A 17,489-nucleotide genomic window follows, 5' to 3' on the forward strand; every position below is an offset into this window, starting at 1 on the left:
GAATCTATAGATTGCTTTTGGTAGAATTGCCATTTTTACTATGTTGATCCTCCCAATCCAGGAGCAAGGAAGATCTTTCCATTTTCTGGTGTCCTCTTCAATTTCTTTCTTTAAAGACTTAAAGTTCTTGTCAAATAGATCTTTCACATCCTTGGTCAGAGTTACCCCAAGATATTTTATGCTATTTGTGGCTATCGTGAAAGGTGATGCTTCTCTAATTTCCCTCTCTGTTTCCTTATCCTTAGTGTATAGGAAGGCCACTGATTTTTTGGAGTTGATCTTTTATCCTGCCACATTACTAAAGGTGTTTATCAGCTGTAGGAGTTCTTTGGTAGAGTTTTTGGGGTCGCTTATGTATACTATCATATCATCTGCAAATAACAAGAGCTTAACTTCTTCTTTTCCGATACGAATCCCCTTGATCCCTTTATGTTGTCTTATTGCTATTGCTAGAACTTCAAGCACTATATTGAAGAGGTATGGAGAGAGTGGACATCCTTGTCGTGTTCCTGATTTTAGTGGGATAGCTTTGAGTTTTTCTCCATTTAATTTAATGTTAGCTGACGGCTTGCTGTAAATAGCTTTTATTATATTTAGGTATGACCCTTGTATCCCTAATCTCTCCAAGACTTTTATCATAAAGGGGTGTTGAATTTTGTCAAATGCTTTTTCAGCATCTAATGAAATGATCATATGGTTTTTTTCTTTTAGTTTATTTATATGCTGGATTACATTGATAGATTTGCGTATGTTGAACCAGCCCTGCATCTCTGGGATGAAGCCTACTTGATCATAATGGATAATTTTTCTAATGTGTTCTTGGATTCGGTTTGCCAGTATTTTGTTGAGGATTTTTGCATCGATGTTCATGAGTGAGATAGGCCTGTAATTCTCTTTCTTGGTTGGGTCTTTGTGTGGTTTTGGTATCAGGGTAACTGTAGCTTCATAAAAGGAATTTGGCAATGACTCTTCTGTTTCTATATTGTGAAATACATTAAGGAGTATAGGTATTAGCTCTTCTTGGAAGTTCTGGTAGAATTCTGCATTGAAACTATCTGTTCCTGGGCTTTTTTTGGAAGGTAGATTTTTGATAACGGTTTCTAGTTCTTCGCGACTAACAGGTCTATTTAGATCGTTCACCTGGTTTTGGTTTAGCTTTGGTATGTGGCACTTATCTAAAAAAATGTCCATTTCTTTTGCATTTTCTAGTTTTGTGGCATACAGGCTTTTGTAGTAAGATCTAATGACTCTCTGAATTTCCTCTGTGTCTGTGGTTATGTCCCCCTTTTCATTTCTGATCATATTTATTTGCGTGTTCTCTCTCTGTTGTTTAATTAGTTTGGATAGGGGTTTGTCGATCTTGTTGATTTTCTCCAAGAACCAACTTTTTGTTTCATTGATTCTTTGGACTGTTTTCTGCATTTCTATTTTGTTGATTTCTGCCCTCAGTTTGATTATTTCCAGTCTTCTACTCCTCCTGGGCGTGTCTGCTTCTTTTTTTTCTAAAGCTTTCAGGTGTGCTGTTAAGTCTCCGATGTATGCTTTCTCTGTTTTCTTTAAGTGGGCACTTAGTGCTATGAACTTTCCTCTTAGCACTGCTTTCATAGTGTCCCATAGGTTTGAGTATGTTGTCCCTTTATTTTCATTAAATTCAAGGAAGACTTTAATTTCTTTCTTGATTTCTTCCTTGACCCAGGTGTGGTTCAGTAGTTGACTGTTCAGTTTCCATGAGTTTGTCTGCTTTCTGGAGGTAGGATTGTTGTTGAATTCTAACTTTAATCCATGGTGATCTGATAGGACACAGGTGGACACTGATAATTTTTTGTATCTGTGGAGGTTTCCTTTGTTTCCGAGTATGTGGTCAATTTTCGAGAAGGTTCCATGGGCTGCAGAGAAGAAGGTATATTCTTTCCTATTTGGGTGGAATGTTCTATAGATGTCTGTTAAGTCCATTTGCTTCATTACCTCCATTAGTTTTCTTACTTCTCTATTAGGTTTCTGTCTGATTGACCTGTCCATTGCTGAGAGAGGTGTATTGAAGTCTCCTACTACTAGTGTGTGTGGTTTGATGTCTGCCTTGAGTTTTAGTAATATTTCTTTTACATACGTGGGTGCTTTTATATTAGGGGCGTAAATATTCAAGATTGAGACGTCATCCTGACAAATTGTTCCTGTTATGAGTATGAAGTGTCCCTCTCGATCTCTTCTGATTGATTTTAGTTTGAAGTCAGTTTTGTTAGAAATTAATATGGCCACACCTGCTTTTTTCTTAGGATCATTTGCTTGAAAGACCTTTTCCCAACCCTTTACTCTGAGTAGATGCCTGTCTTTGTGGTTGAGATGAGTTTCTTGCAAACAGCAGAATGTTGGATCCTGTTTTCGTATCCAATCTCTTAGCCTGTGCCGTTTTATAGGTGAATTGAGACCATTAATATTAAGCGATATTAATGACCAGTGGTTGTTTATGCCGGATATTCTTATTGTTTTTGGAAGCAGAATTTGTGTGTCTCCCTTCTTTGAGTTGTGCTAGCGAAGGGTCGCTAGATGCCCGAGTTATTGTAGGCAGTGTTGGCAATGTTGGATTCCTTGGGTTGCGGTTTTCCTTCTATTACTTTCTGTAGGGCTGGGTTCGTGGCTACGTATTGTTTAAATTTGTTCTTATCCTGGAATGTCTTGATTTCTCCATTTATAGTGAATGAAAGTTTGGCTGGGTATAGTAGTCTGGGCTTGCATCCATGGTCTCTTAGCTTCTGCAGTACTTCTATCCAGGACCTTCTGGCTTTCATTGTTTCCATAGAGAAATCAGGTGTAAGTCTGATCGGTTTACCTTTATAAGTTACTTGGCCTTTTTCCTTTGCAGCTCTTAGTATTCTTTCTTTAACCTGTATATTTTGTGTTTTGATTATTATATGGCGAGGGGATGTTTTCCTTTGATCCAGTCTGTTTGGTGTTCTGTATGCTTCTTGAATATTCAAAGGAATATCTTTCTTTATGTTGGGAAAGTTTTCTTCCATAATTTTGATCAAAATATTTTCTGGGCCTTTGAGCTGTGACTCTTCTCCTTCTTCTATTCCTATTATTCTTAGATTTGGTCTTTTTATTGTGTCCCATAATTCCTGAATGTTTTGTGATGAGAATTTGTTGGTTTTGCAGTTTTCTTTGATCAGAGCGTTTATTTTCTCTATGGTGTCCTCAGAATCTGAGATTCTTTCTTCTATTTCTTGTATTCTATTGATTATGCTTGTTTCTGTAGGCTCTTCTCGTTGACCTAGATTTTCCATATCCAGCTGGTCCTCAGTTTGTGTTTTCTTCCTTGCTTCCATTTCAGTTTTCAATTCTTGAACTGTTTCCATTACCTGTTTGATCATTCTTTCTTGGTTTCCCAGGGTATTATGTACGTATTTACTCATTTCTTCAAATTTTTGGTTATACTTCTCATCCATTTCTATAAAGGCATTTTTCACATGTTGTTTAAGGGATTCCACTGCTTTCATGAAGTCATTTTTTTTCCACTTCTTCTGTGTTAGGGTGTTGGAGACTTTCTGTTGCAAGATCATTGGGTTCTGGTGTTTTCATGTTGTTTTTCAGATTATTGGGTGAATTCTTTCCTTGGCGCCTACCCATCTCCTCCTATTGATGCTATCTAAGGGGTCTGTTAAAACTAGTTCAGGTTTCCCTGCTGGCCAGGGGCTCCTCTTACAAAATGCCCTTGCTCTGTTTCCTGGTTCCTGCCGGGGGGCCAAGATCCCTCTCACCCCTCAGAAGGGTCTTCAGGAATAGGACCCGGCTCCTCCTTTGCCAGGGACCTCCCCAACCGAAGGCCTACCTCTTTGGTTTAATTGTAGTGGGGCGATCTGTTCTCCGTGTTGTGCGCGGTCCCTGCTGCCTGCTTCTGCTGCTGGGAGCGTTCCGCCGCCAGCAGCCTGTGTCCTCTGCTGCTGCTCCAGTCCCAGCTGGTACCAGGCTGTCCCAGTCGGTCCCCACCGGCTGTGCTGGGCGTCCTCTGGCCGCCTTCCGCCACCCGGTGATCCAGCCGCCTTCCGCCGCCTGGTGATCCGGCCACCTTCTGCTGCCCGGTGATCCTGTTTATATATATTTTAATATATATAAAATCTGAAACAAAAGTGCCCATCATTGAGATCAAATCGTTACTAATTATTCTTGTATCATCTCCCTCATATTAAATAAGACGGAAATAATGATGAATTATTATATACTCCCCCTAAAATTGATTTTCAATTGAGTAATGGGGAGAAACAAAAAGCAAAGCCTTGTCGAAACTCAAAATTATTTTTCCATCATCATTAAGAGACAGAATGGTTAGCTGGGCAGTGGTGGTGCATGCCTTCAATCCCTGCAGAGGCAGGAAGATTTCTGTTTCTCTGTGAGTTTGAGGCCAATCTGGTCTACAAAAGTTAGTTCCAGGACAGGCTGCAAAGGTACAGAGAAACACTTACTCAAAAAACAAAAAAATAAAAAATAAAATGAGAGAGAAAGAGAGAGAGAGAATGGGAAGTCTCACTCTTCTCTAGGGTCACTTCCTCCTTAGGATGGGTCCAACATTCCCTGCGTCTTTACTGGAGTACTCACTTTCAGCACAGGACCCTAAGGTTGAGGTGTTGACCTACCTCTAGTACATTGTGAGGGAAACAAAGGTCCATGGCCTCCTTGGTTTTAAGTAATGTGTGTGTATGTATGCGCTTTACATGTGTCTATGTGATGTATACATGTACAATATATGTGATGGCTGTGCTCACGAAGGCCAGAGGAGCTGGAGTTGGATGTCCATCCTGATCTGCCACATTTTTGTTTTATTTCCTTGAGTCAAGGTCTCTTACTGAACATGGAACTTTTTGTTAGCTGTCCTGCTGGTCAACAATCTCACATGACCACCCAGTCCCCATGCCCCTTCTAGTGCTGGGGTTACAGGTCCATGTCTGGCTTCTTGTGTAGGTGTTGGGAAACTGAAGTCAATCATCACACACGCACAGCAAGTGTTCTTACCATCAAGATGCCTTGCCAGTCCCTGGTTAGTTGCTGAAATTTTGTTGCTAAGCAGTTGTTTCAAGTATCTGGTAACATGGCTCAGTAGAAGAATCTGTCAAACTTTGATGAGATGTCTCTAAAATAAAAGGATCAATTTCTTGACAAGGTTTTGGTTAAACAAATTCTTGGGAATGTTTCCCTAAGTGTAGTGATGAGTTTTTTCAATGCCATTGTCACATTCTTTTCTAAGTCCTCTTTGGGACAATAGATTTTACAAATAACTAGTAGAATATTGGTCAGAGCCATCTAAGGAATAAAAGAAATCAAACCCCCCACCACCACACTGCATTCTTCTCACTCATATTATCTGTATAAAGGATGTTAATAACTAAATGCATTTTGTATTTGTTTACTTATTTAGCCAATGATCAGTTCTTTAAAATATCCACCACAAAACTATTGGGCAAGAACTGCACACTCAGGATAATGAAGCCATAGTTTCCATTCCCAAGGAACTATGAGTGAAGAAAGGCATTATTTTAGTAAAAGATAGTATGTGTCCACAGAGGCCTACATGTAGAAATGTAAGTAAGGGTTCTTAGATCTCGGAGGTCAAATAAGCCCCAGTGAGTTAGGAGGACAGGAAAGGAGTGAGATGTTTTAAAGCATTGGCACATTGCAAATGCAATGAAGAAGGTGCAAGGGGTTGGATACATTTGAGTGCCTTGCGCAGGTCCATATTGTCCAAGCTTGAACCTCATGTCACGGTTTTGAAAAGGTATAACCTTTTCCAAGGTGAAACCTTGAATGGAATAACTAGATTTTTGGGTCACTCCCCTCAGAAAGATGAATCAGCTGTCATCATGGATTGAGTATGTTTCACAATAGTAGGCTGCTATGAAGAAATGGCCAGGCACTTGCCTGCATTCTTCATGATGCCAGCTCCCTTTCTGCTTTGTTCCAAGCTAAGACGCAGCCAGGTGACTTTCACAAGAAGCCACACTACTACTGTCCCTCCATATTGACATTCAATCCTTCTACATTGTAAGCTAAATAAACTCTTTACATTATAAACTATTTTATGAAGATACTATCCTCCAGTATCATGTCACAGCAGCAGAAAATGGACTAATATAATTTTGTTGTATTTTAGAAGAGATAAAAGGGAGGTAAGATAATTATGTAATGGAATTGCCATTGTCAACAAGTAACCAATTTGCCTACGTTATGGATAAGTGTTGGTTTCCAGTAGGATATGGTCATAAAAAATTGGAGAGTAGAAGTCCAAGGACTCTATTTTGTTGCAAATAAAAAGAATGAAAATTTATGAATAATGATGAATAAACTTACTGGAGTAGTCTGTGGCAAAAGTCAATGGAAGAAGCAAACATATTCTGTTGGCAAATATGATGGAAAGCAAAGGAGGGATCATGGAAATTCACATCTGAGGGGAGACTGCCTTTGAGGGACTGAGCTATGAGTGAAGAGGATATGAGAAACTTGATATCTCAGAGTAGGGCAGATGGAACTTTGAATACTTCGATTTGGACAAAGAAGAGAAAAAAAGTGAAAGAAGTTAAAAGCTACTCTAGCCAAAATTCTTAGAAGTATGAGGAAAATGAATAGCATAATGAAAAGCAGAGGAGTGAGCGACTTTGCAAGAGAAACACTGTGCTGAAAATACATCTGATATAAACCTGCATGTTTTCAAAAATACACATTGTACCAAGTCAAAGAATTTGAGCTCCGTAAGATTAAACGCCATTGCGTGACAGCAGAACCCCTTGATGTGGGAGTTTCCTCTGTGTGCTGTAATTACCATTAATGAATAAAGAAATTGTCTTGGTCTGTTGATAGGGCAGAACTTAGGTAGGCAGGGACAATGGAACTGAATGCTGAGAGGAGGAGGGCGGAGTCAAGTGAGACGCCATTGAGTCGCTGCCACCAGAGATAGACATGTTGAAACTTTGCTGGTAGGCCAAGACCTTGTGGTGATGCACAGATTAATGGAGATGGGTTAAATTAAGATGTAAGAATTAGCCAATAAGAAGTTAGAGCTAATGGGCCAAGCAGTGATATAATTAACACAGTTTCTATGTGGTTATTTCAGGGCTGAGCAGCAGGGCAGCAGGGAAAACAGTCCCCTCACCTCCTACAACCCATGACAAAGTGACTTCCATAAAGAGAGGGAGGTAGTGACTGCTTAAATATGTCCATGGTTTGATACCTCAGACTACTGATGACCCATCTTACTTGCTCAGATAGTCTATTTACTAGGATTACCTGATTCTGAGTCTTTGAAGATTTAAATTTTCATGCTGATTCTACCCAGAGCACAAGAAAGCATTCCCATTGGTAAGATATCACATCTATTATTTCAAAGAGGTTCAGATCTTCTTTCTCCTTCTTTTAGATAAACAATGACCAGTTCTTTATATATTCCCCCATGCAAAATTATTTGCATATAGGTGTCTTGCTAACTGAATAAATTTTGTCTATATAATCCTCAATATATTCTTATCACCCATACATATCAAAGACACTACTGAAGAAGTCCTCAACATACCCTACCCCTGCCTTGCTGTGGAGCTCACCTCCTAAATCAGCTTGCAAACATCTTCCTTTGGTGAAAATCATTACAGCATAAGAGAACTTTCTTTTAAAATGATCAAAATTTAGAGTTATGAAAACATGCCTCTTGATTTAAAGTTATCACCTAGCTCAGGAGGGTCTTTACTTAGGATCTTATCAGTTTTATAGACAGTTTCTATTTTAGAGCATTTAGCTTGAGGACAATCATAAATGCCCTCTTCTGAAGTCATTCAGAGTCTGTTTGCATTAGAGGGAAGAAACTATTACTCAAAGTCATGAACCATCAAGCTGTCTTAGCTTTATGGTTACCGGGGAATAAGATCTTTGAGATTTAGTTTCTAAAATGGCATAAATGGTTCCAAACTGAATGACCCTGTAAGCATCAAATCTAAATGTCTAGTATGTGCAAGGCCTTGGGTTTGATCCCAAGCATTACAAAAAATAATAAAAACAGAACATTATATAAAAACACAGCACTATGCATGCTTCACAGCTGCATGATTTTAATAACATATATGAGGAACTGAGATTAAAAAAAAACCTGAATGTCTTACCTGAGGTGTCCTGGGTTAGATAGATCTCTGCACCATTAGAATCCTGGACTCTGTGTTAGATGATATCAATTAGTCATTGTGCCATTGGAGACAATGAGAGCCATGTAAGTCAATGCTCACCTGAACTCCCAGCACAGATAGGCACCCTTTACTGTTCCCCACCATCCAGCACCCTTTCCTGCCGCCACACTACAGTTGTTCCATTTCTTCCCGACCCCACTCTGTTCCCTGCTACTATTAGTGCCAGTTGTCAATCTTACAGAACGTAGAATCACCTGGGAGAGGAGCCACTGGGCTTGCGTCTGAGAGGTTATCTTGGTTACATTCTTTAATGACAGAAAAGCCTCTAATTGTGGGATGATTGTCCTATGTCCTTGCCAAAGCTAAAATGTGAACCTCTGCAAATCCAAGGGTGACTAAAATGTTGTTATAATATCTCAGAAACTGCTGGTACTAGATAACAAAAACCAGCTCTATACATTGGGATTGGAAGAATAATCAAGGCAGGTAATACAGATGCACATCACACACAGGTGTGGAAGGTTTACACACACAAGGGGTAAGGATGTGAAATTGTGTAGTCATTCACACCTGTACTCAAGAGTTTCCATGTGTTCTAAAATTTCCCCTTTATAAATATACAGGAGAGAATTTAAAACTATATACACATAAAATCTTACACATAAATGTTTATGACAGTAATATTTGCAAGCTATAAAAGGTGGAAATGTCCCAAATATCCACTAGTGGATGAGTTACGAGTAATGTTGGATACCATGTAGTGTAGTACCAGTCCACAGTAGTGAAGAGTGAAATTGAAGATGCCAAACACTAAAATCCACATAGAAGAATTGTACTTGTGTTCAGCGGAATAGGGAAGTATATTAGTGTTTGCTCTGGAAAAAGAATGCAGATCTGGGCAGGGATAGAACTTATAGCTTTTTCTCTGGGAAATCATGAAGCTATTCTAAAATGGTGTTATTTCTTGCTTAAAAGAATAACTTCAGTGCACAGAGCAAGTAGGTATGTTTGATCACATGTGAAGTGAAGTATGTATGAGAGAGCCAGAGACGGGGGAATAAATCTTTCTGTCTTTTAAAAATCTTGAGTAATATAATCTGTAAGAGATTCAACTGCTATGAAAACAGTGCCTCCATCAGTCAGTGAGGAGGGACTTCAGCTCAGATATCAGTGAGTCCTTAACCTGAATCAGCTGGAGTAAAGGTTCTGAATGGCAAGGTGTTGGGAAGACCAAGGATGAGAAATAAAGAAGACTAGGATGGGAGGTCTTGAATTAATTGATTGGCTTATATTAAGCCTGTTTGTTAAGAAGTACAGCTTATTATATGCTGTTTTTTGGGGAAATATAGGCCGAGGTCTATAGAAGACTAAATCAAGCAATGTCAGCAAAGGAAACACAGTACACCTTAGATACAGCTGCTTGGGTCTGATAGCCAAAGCCCTTCAGGAGGGAAAATCGGATTCCCCAAAACTGTTGCCTTAACTCCTTAAAGGAAGGCCCGAGTCCCAGTTCCAGGCTAGTCCTTGCCAAGTATACACAGAATGAATGTTCCCTTTGGCCTTTCATCGGGGCCTCTGAGAAAGCCTTGGACCAGCCTGGATCTCAAATGTGCTGAGGCAGAGACTGAAAATATGACTGGGTATTTCTTGTCACCAGTTATTGTCCTGGAAACCTTAGTCCTGCCACTACCACTGATGCCTCTGAGGGAGAAATTGGCTCATGTGCGCTGGAAAGATGGCTCAGTGAGTAAGAGTACTTACTGCCTAGTGTGAGGACCTTGGTCAAGACCAATGGCATTCACACAAAAATCTGGTCAAGGCCACACATGACCTGTAACAGCTAGAGAAAGGGTACAGACAGGAGGATTTCCCGAGTGTCCTGACTTTCAAACTACATGGGAAAGATTGAGTTTGTCCAAGTTCAGAGGAACACGTTCCAAGGAAATAAGGCTGTTTGTGCATGCCTGTGTATGAACCTGAACATACACCACACACATAAACAAAGGAAGAAAGTCTACTCTCTGCAGTTGTTCAGAAGACAACAAAACACTTTGTTCTTTCTTTCTTTATTCCTTTTTGTTTGTTTGTTTGTTTTTAAGACAGGGTTTCTCTGTGTAACAGCCCTAGCTGTCCTGGAATTTACTCTGTAGAGCAGGTTGGCCTTGAACTCACAGAGGTCCACTTGCCTCTGCCTTCCGAGTGCTGGGACTAAAGGCATGCACCACCACTACCCAGCCAAAACACTTTCTTCTTTTTCACTTTTTAAAGAATTTCATATACGAATACAGTGCATTTATATAATTTCCACCCTTCCTTCTTCTCCAACCACCCCTACAAACTTCTTGGATTCATGACCCATTCTTTTATTATTATTGTTGTTACTTTCTAAAGCACTGTTTCTACTCTTTCTTCTTTATTTATTTATTTATTAAAGATTTCTGCCTCCTCCAGCCACTGCCTCCCATTTCCCTCCCCCTCCCCCAATCAAGTCCCCCTCCCTCGTCAGCGATGAGCAATCAGGATTTCCTGCCCTGTGGGAAGTTCAAGGACCACCCACCTCCATCCAGGTCTAGTAAGGTGAGCATCCAAACTAGGCTCCCACAAAGCCAGTATGTGCAGTAGGATCAAAACCCATTGCCATTGTTCTTGAGTTCTCAGTATTCCTCATTGTCTGCCATGTTCAGCAAGTCCTTCTTCTTATGGGCAAAATGCACACAAATCTTATTTTTGTTCACATAATTGTTGCATTTGTTTATGGGCAAGAGTGATAATTTCAAAATGACTAACCAGCTAATACTAACTAGTATGTACATAAAATCTCTCAATTGTTAACCTCACCAGCGTGTTGGGCCTGAGCAGCTTTCTTCAGCATGACATCCCTCAGTTGCATGTCATGACCTATACCTGAGACACTAGCAGAGTTAGGTTGTTTCCAGACAAACATGCTTACTTGGGTGCACGCAGTTGATTGGGAGAGAGTCTCAGAAAGCAAGAAAAGCAAGTTAAGAAGAAAAGTCTATGGGAAAGTCTGTTTCCAAAGCTGTTATCCTAGACCATGGAACTGTGTCATCTGCAAATCACACAGTACCTTCTAGAACTGTCTCACACAGAAGATTGGGCCATATGTATTCTCTCCCCTGTTGGCCACTAACTTATGTACAAGTCAGTAAGACTCATGGAGGGGAGAGGGGAAGAAAGCTCAAGGCAGAAAGCAAAGAATGTGTGGACATGGCAACCATATGAGGAGGCTGCTGTCTTGGATGCCCTAGGCTTGCAAAGATGCCCACACAGACATGATGGGACTACAAATACAGCAACTGAGATGTGCCAGAAGACTACAGAGACTTTTGCTTTTTTATGGCAGAATTCCCCTGTTTTGGTTATACATACATTTTGTTCCAACTACTCCAAAACATTTAGGAAAATACGGACAGTTCCCAGCAATGGCTGGACCTAGGAAATTTTGACATTACAATGAGTTAAAAGCAATAGGTACACAGATGAAATTGTACTTCAGTTTTGAACTTTTAACTCATTCATACAAGAATCTTTGAACAATAGCTGTGATGCTGCTTCTCTTGCTATTCTGATCTTGACAGTGAGCATCTTCCTTGCTGCTTGTCATTTGCATGTTTCTCTCCCCTTATACTAGCATGATGGGAAAACAGATGCAATAAAATAAGAGAAGAGATAAATGAATTTCATGGCTACTTAATATTTGGAGTTTTGCTAAACAAATGAATAGCTAGATAGCTCACTTTTTGGTTTCAGTATCCCTGTAAACCTTTAACAACAATTGAGTATGTCAAAGGCTTCTTATGAATACAAATTGCATCTATCAAAGTCTATCACAGAAAAAATTAAATATGTAGGTTATTAAAATGTGTCATTAAACCATTACATATTAGAACAAATATCAAGGTTTTCTAAAAATATCTGTATTTTGTGACAAGTTTGGCATTGTTCTATATTTTAACAAATGTCTTTAGTGTCTGGGTTAATAGAAGACAGCTGGATTCTCATGTCTGCTGCCATATCAGTCTGTTTTGAGATGTCATTTGGGTTGAAGTACATGAAGAACACTCAGCCTTACTGCTATGTATGGTGGAAACAAAGGTGTCTCGTAGCAGACTTGATAACTAGTTTGAATATTTTTTGAGAGTATACTGGAAACTTTTAAAAATTCCTTAAAAATGGGGAATAATGCTCAGTCTAAAACTCTTTGTATCTTCATGTGTTGGTCTTCAAAAAATAATAGTTCATTGAGTTATCTAAATTTGTGAAATAGTCAAGTTTAACTTAATTCAAAATCAAAATCCCACTTTCTAATGTCTTCACCTATTGCAATGGGCTATTATTCATGTCCTGGAAAGCTGTCATTCTCATGGTGGTGAATTTAAGTCTCTTTTAAAAAACACACAAACAAAAACCTCAAAGATTTATTTATTCATTATGTATCCATTGTTTTGCCTACAAGTATGTCTGCACATCAGAAGAGGGCACCAGATCTCATTACAGAGAGTCATGAGCCATCATGTAGTTGCTGGGAATTGTACTCAAATTCTCTGGAAGAGCAGCCAATACTCTTAACCTCTGAACCATCACTTCAGCACCAGATTTCAAGCCTCTTATGGTCTAATTCTAACTGGAAAGTTCAAATTTTATCAGTGGCATCAAAGACTGAGCAAACTGTGAGGTTTATTCCTTAAAGCTGTAGGCTCCTATTGTTGTATATTTAAGAAACTGTGTGTCAAATACACCAGTCAAAATAGAGATAAGTTGCCTATCATCCTTTCACAGAAACTTGATTGTCTGTGTATTCATAGGTCTAGATTTAAAAGATAATACCTGCTATACTCTCATCAAAAGCATTTTCCAGTATATCCAATGTTTTCTTTTACTTTTGTAAAAAGTATGATATTGAAGAAATGATAAATAAAGAATGAAGCTGGAGGTTACTCTTTTTACTCAAGCAATTTTACCCACTACTATTTTTGCATAGTTAGTACAAATGTCAACTTGGTGAAAAAAAAATCTGCGACATCTTCATATTCTTTTTTTTTTATTGAACTATACATTTTTCTCTGCTCCCCTTCCTTTCTCTTCCTTCTTCTTCAACCCTCTCCCATGGTCCCCATGCTCCCCATTTACTCAGGAGATCTTGCCTTTTTCTATTTTCCACGTAGATTAGATCCATGTATGTCTCTCTTAGGATCCTCATTGTTGTCTAGGTTCTCTCAGATTGTGAATTTTAGGCTGGTTTTCTTTGCTTTATGTATAAAAGGCACTTATGAGTGAGTACATATGATATTTGTCTTTCTGGATCTGAGGTACCTAACTCAATATGAAGTTTTCTAGATCCATCCATTTGCTGCAAATTTCAGGATATCCTTTTTTTCTGCAGTGTAGTACTCCATTGTGTAAATGAACCACATTTTCCTTACTCATTCTTCAGTCGAGGGGCATATAGGTTGTTTCCAGATTCTGGCTATGACAAACAATGCTGCTATGTACATAGTTGAACAAATGTCCTTGTGGTATGATTGAGAATCCTTTGGGCATATATCCAAAAGTGGTATTGCTGGGTCTTGAGGTAGGTTGTTTCCTAATTTTCTGAGAAATAGCCATACTGATATACAAAGGGGCTGTATCAGCTTCCACTCCCACCAGTAATACAGGAGCGTTCCCTTACCCTACATCCTTTCCAACATAAGTTGTTTTTAGTGTTTTTGATCTTGGCCATTCTTAAAGGTGTAAGATATGGATTCTCAGAGTTGTTTTGATTTGCATTTCTTGGATAGGTAAAGATATTGAGCATTTCCTTAAGTGTCTTTCAGCCATTTTAGATTCTTTAGTTTAGAGCTCTCTGTTCATGTCTGTACCTCATTTTTTAATTGAATTGTTCTTTTGTTGACTGATTTCTTAAGTTCTTTATATATTTTGGAGATTAGCCCTCTGTCTGATAAGGGGTTTGTGAAAATATTTTCCTATTCTGTAGGCTGCTGTTTTGTCTTATTTACTGGGTCCTTCATTTTACAGAAGCTTTTCAGTTTCAGGAGGTTCCATTTATTAACTGTTTCTCTCAGTATCTGTGCTACTGGGGTTATATTTAGGAAGTGGTCTACTGTGCCAATGCATTCAAGAGTACTTCCCACTTTCTCTTCTATGAGGTTCAGTGTGGTAGGTTTTAGGTCTTTGATCCATTGGACTTGAGTGATAGATATGAATCTATTTTCATTCTTCTACATGTTTATATCCAGTTATGCCAGCACCATTTGTTGAATCATCTTCAAATTCTTATGACAGCTATTTTGGCCTCAGGGATCCCCATAGTCTTTAGGATTGACAGAAACCCACAGTCCAGGCTTAGGAAACTGCAAAAGTGAGGACAAATGTGTCTTAAGTTATTTCCATAATTAAAAACGTTTTCAAAAATTCATTAAGTTGCATACCAAGATGGGATCAAGCCCATGATCTGACAACTCCTAAGTTCTACTCACCATAGTCACCTGGTTGCCTAATCACCATCCTAACTCTGGCCCCCTTAGCTGCAGCCAGAAGGCTTTAGCTAGCTTCTCTGCTCAGTACCTTATATAACTAATCCCAGACAAGAGGAGCACCAAGCAGTGAATGGTAAGGATTGCTTTTCTAAACTGTGCAGCTTCACGGCAATGCACTCAAGAACCATGAGACTGCAATCAAGTATGTTAGCTTCTTTTAGCTGTTCATGGGGAGGCTTAAGCATAAGGACTTTGTTTTCATTCAGATTAAAGTTCTAATCCATTCCTTTGGATCAGATGAAAATGCAAGCCGCCAGAATGACAAAGACTCTGGTAAAGTGTAGGAAAAAAAGAAAAGTTATTTTTTTCTCCTCCTTTTCTTAAGCTTTCTAGGATTTTAAGTAAGAAAGACCACACCTTCTACCAAGGAAATAATGAAGGGAAAATGCTCAGCAGCCATTTGGATAAAAGAACCTCTAATAATTCCAGTTGACTTGAGCCTGGGCTGATTTTCATGACTGGGTAGGTCACATGCTTGTGAAGCTATCAGTGCATACACTTGAATACAACCTCATAGATTACAAACACCACCCTAACCACATCCATTGCACTCAGCATGTGAATCTTTCTTAGCTTAGTTCTCCAAGGTCATAGGATATGGAACAGCAATACGGATTAGATTCTCTGCCCAGAAGGCAATGTGTTGCATTACTTTTCTCATGGCTGTGACAAAATGTTCAGCAGAAAGAACCTTAGGAAGGAAGGATTTGCTTTGGTCCAGGGCTCCAGAGATTTCAGTACATCTGGACAATGGTGAAACAGAGCATCTGTGGGCAGGAGCATCTAGAAGAGGCTGTTGACTTTGTGGCACATAGGAAGCAGGCAGAGACTACCAATGCAGGGAGGTGTCTGCTGTTTTGCCATTCATAAAATTCCGCATGTACCAGCAGTATATAGGATGGTGCTGCCCACATTTAAAAAAGGCCTTCTTCCTTTAATTATCCCTCTGGACATATTTTCAGACATTCGCAGACCTGTACTTTACTCACCTCCTGTGTACTTCTCTATCCAATCACCTTGTTTATCAAAGTTAGCCATTAGGTAACTTTTAATTTGCCCAGAAAGCTTACAGATTGCTGTATCTTCACTCAGTGATGAGAAGGGAATGGAAGGCTAAAGAAGGAAAAGTGACCAAGGGAAACCAAGACCTTCAAGGTAGTACTCAAATGAAAGAGAGGAAACAAGAAAGGAAAAGGACAGAAGAGGGGAGATAGAGAAAAGAGGAGAGATATTTGGGAAGGATTTGTGAGTCACCTATCCTGCTCAGTACCACATGATTAAAAATTAATAGAAGATAGATCCATTTAAAGCTGAGAACCATTACCATTAAGGCGTTTTAGGGAGAATTTGCTTAGAAAGAGATTGTTAAGTTGTTTGACAGTGTAACTTTTTGGGGTAAAAGGAAACCCTTACTCAGCCTTAAGAAAAGCTAGTTTTCTTCACTAGCAGGCTTCTCTCTCTCTCTCTCTCTCTCTCTCTCTCTCTCTCTCTCTCTCTCTCTCTCTCTCTCTCTCTCTCTGTGGTGTGTGTGTGCATGCACGTGTGCCTACTAGAACATGTATTTATTAGACTGTGGAAAGTTGGGGTTACAAAGGAAGGCACTAATTTTCTATGACTTTTCCTAAAATCAACACTGACACAGGAATGATGCTGTTGTCAACTGCATGATGGTCAAGAAAATGGGTTTTAGGCAGTGGAGACTTTGTCACAGTAAGCTACCCTTCTGAGTATGTTCCCCATCCCTTGTTGCCTCCAAATAATTGTGACACTGTTCTTTGCTCTTCCCGGACAATTGTAGATCTCGGATGACTCAAATTTCTTTTATTAAAAGCAAACGGTGTCCCTGAGAAGGCCATACTCATGTTTTTCAGGCCCTAGGAGAATCATTTCTCTAATTGGAAGTATGATACTGTTGAGACCTATTTTCCCTGTCAATCTCGACCCTGTGCCTGGAATCAAGCATTAATTCTAATAGAAGCCTATGGGTTTTGCACTGAGATAAGTGCATGTCAATTTTTGCCTTTTTAGTGAGAACACTTCTAACAGTCACTTATTGATTCAAAATACTGAAGGAAAGTATACTTTTGCACAGCTGTTGTAGGCTTAAGGAAGTTGCAGAATTATGTTGTAAGCATTACAGTGGCCACGAGGTGGCAGTCCTGAGGGTTAGGTACCATTTCAAAGAACATTAATAGAGACAGCTTAACAATTTCAACACTTTAACATTGTTATTGCTCTGCCTTGCAGGGCTCAGCAGTCCTGTGATCTTCAAACTATGGCTCCAAATATCTTCATCTGGCACAACGGATCCTCAGAGAAGCTCACTAGCTGACCCATGCCCAGAATTTAATAAATTTAGTAATTCAACTTTCCTGGACTCCTCATATTTAAAATCTTCAGAGACTCTAGAACTTCCAAGCATAAACACTGGGAAGGAGAGGCTCCAACTACTTGAAAGACTTATGCAGAAGGATCCCTTAATCCCATGAGTTTAGCAGCAGCCTGGGTGACAAAGCCAGACGTCTCAGAAGAAAGAAAAGATACAAGAAGGGGAGCGAGGAAAGGAGGGAAGACGACTGAGGAGGACCTGTGAGTTATCTATCCTGTTCATTTTTGAAGAGAAGAAACAGAGGCTCGGAGAGTTTTGGAAGCACCATCAAAGTTGTATAGTTGATTTTCAGTCCATTCTGGTCTAAACTGATCCCTCACTTTTAACAAAACATGGCTTACTGGTATAAGGTGTGGTCCACTGTGTATACTGTCTCGGAAAGTTTCA

Source organism: Microtus pennsylvanicus, chromosome 5 (assembly GCF_037038515.1).
Source record: "Microtus pennsylvanicus isolate mMicPen1 chromosome 5, mMicPen1.hap1, whole genome shotgun sequence".
NCBI lineage: Eukaryota > Metazoa > Chordata > Mammalia > Rodentia > Cricetidae > Microtus > Microtus pennsylvanicus.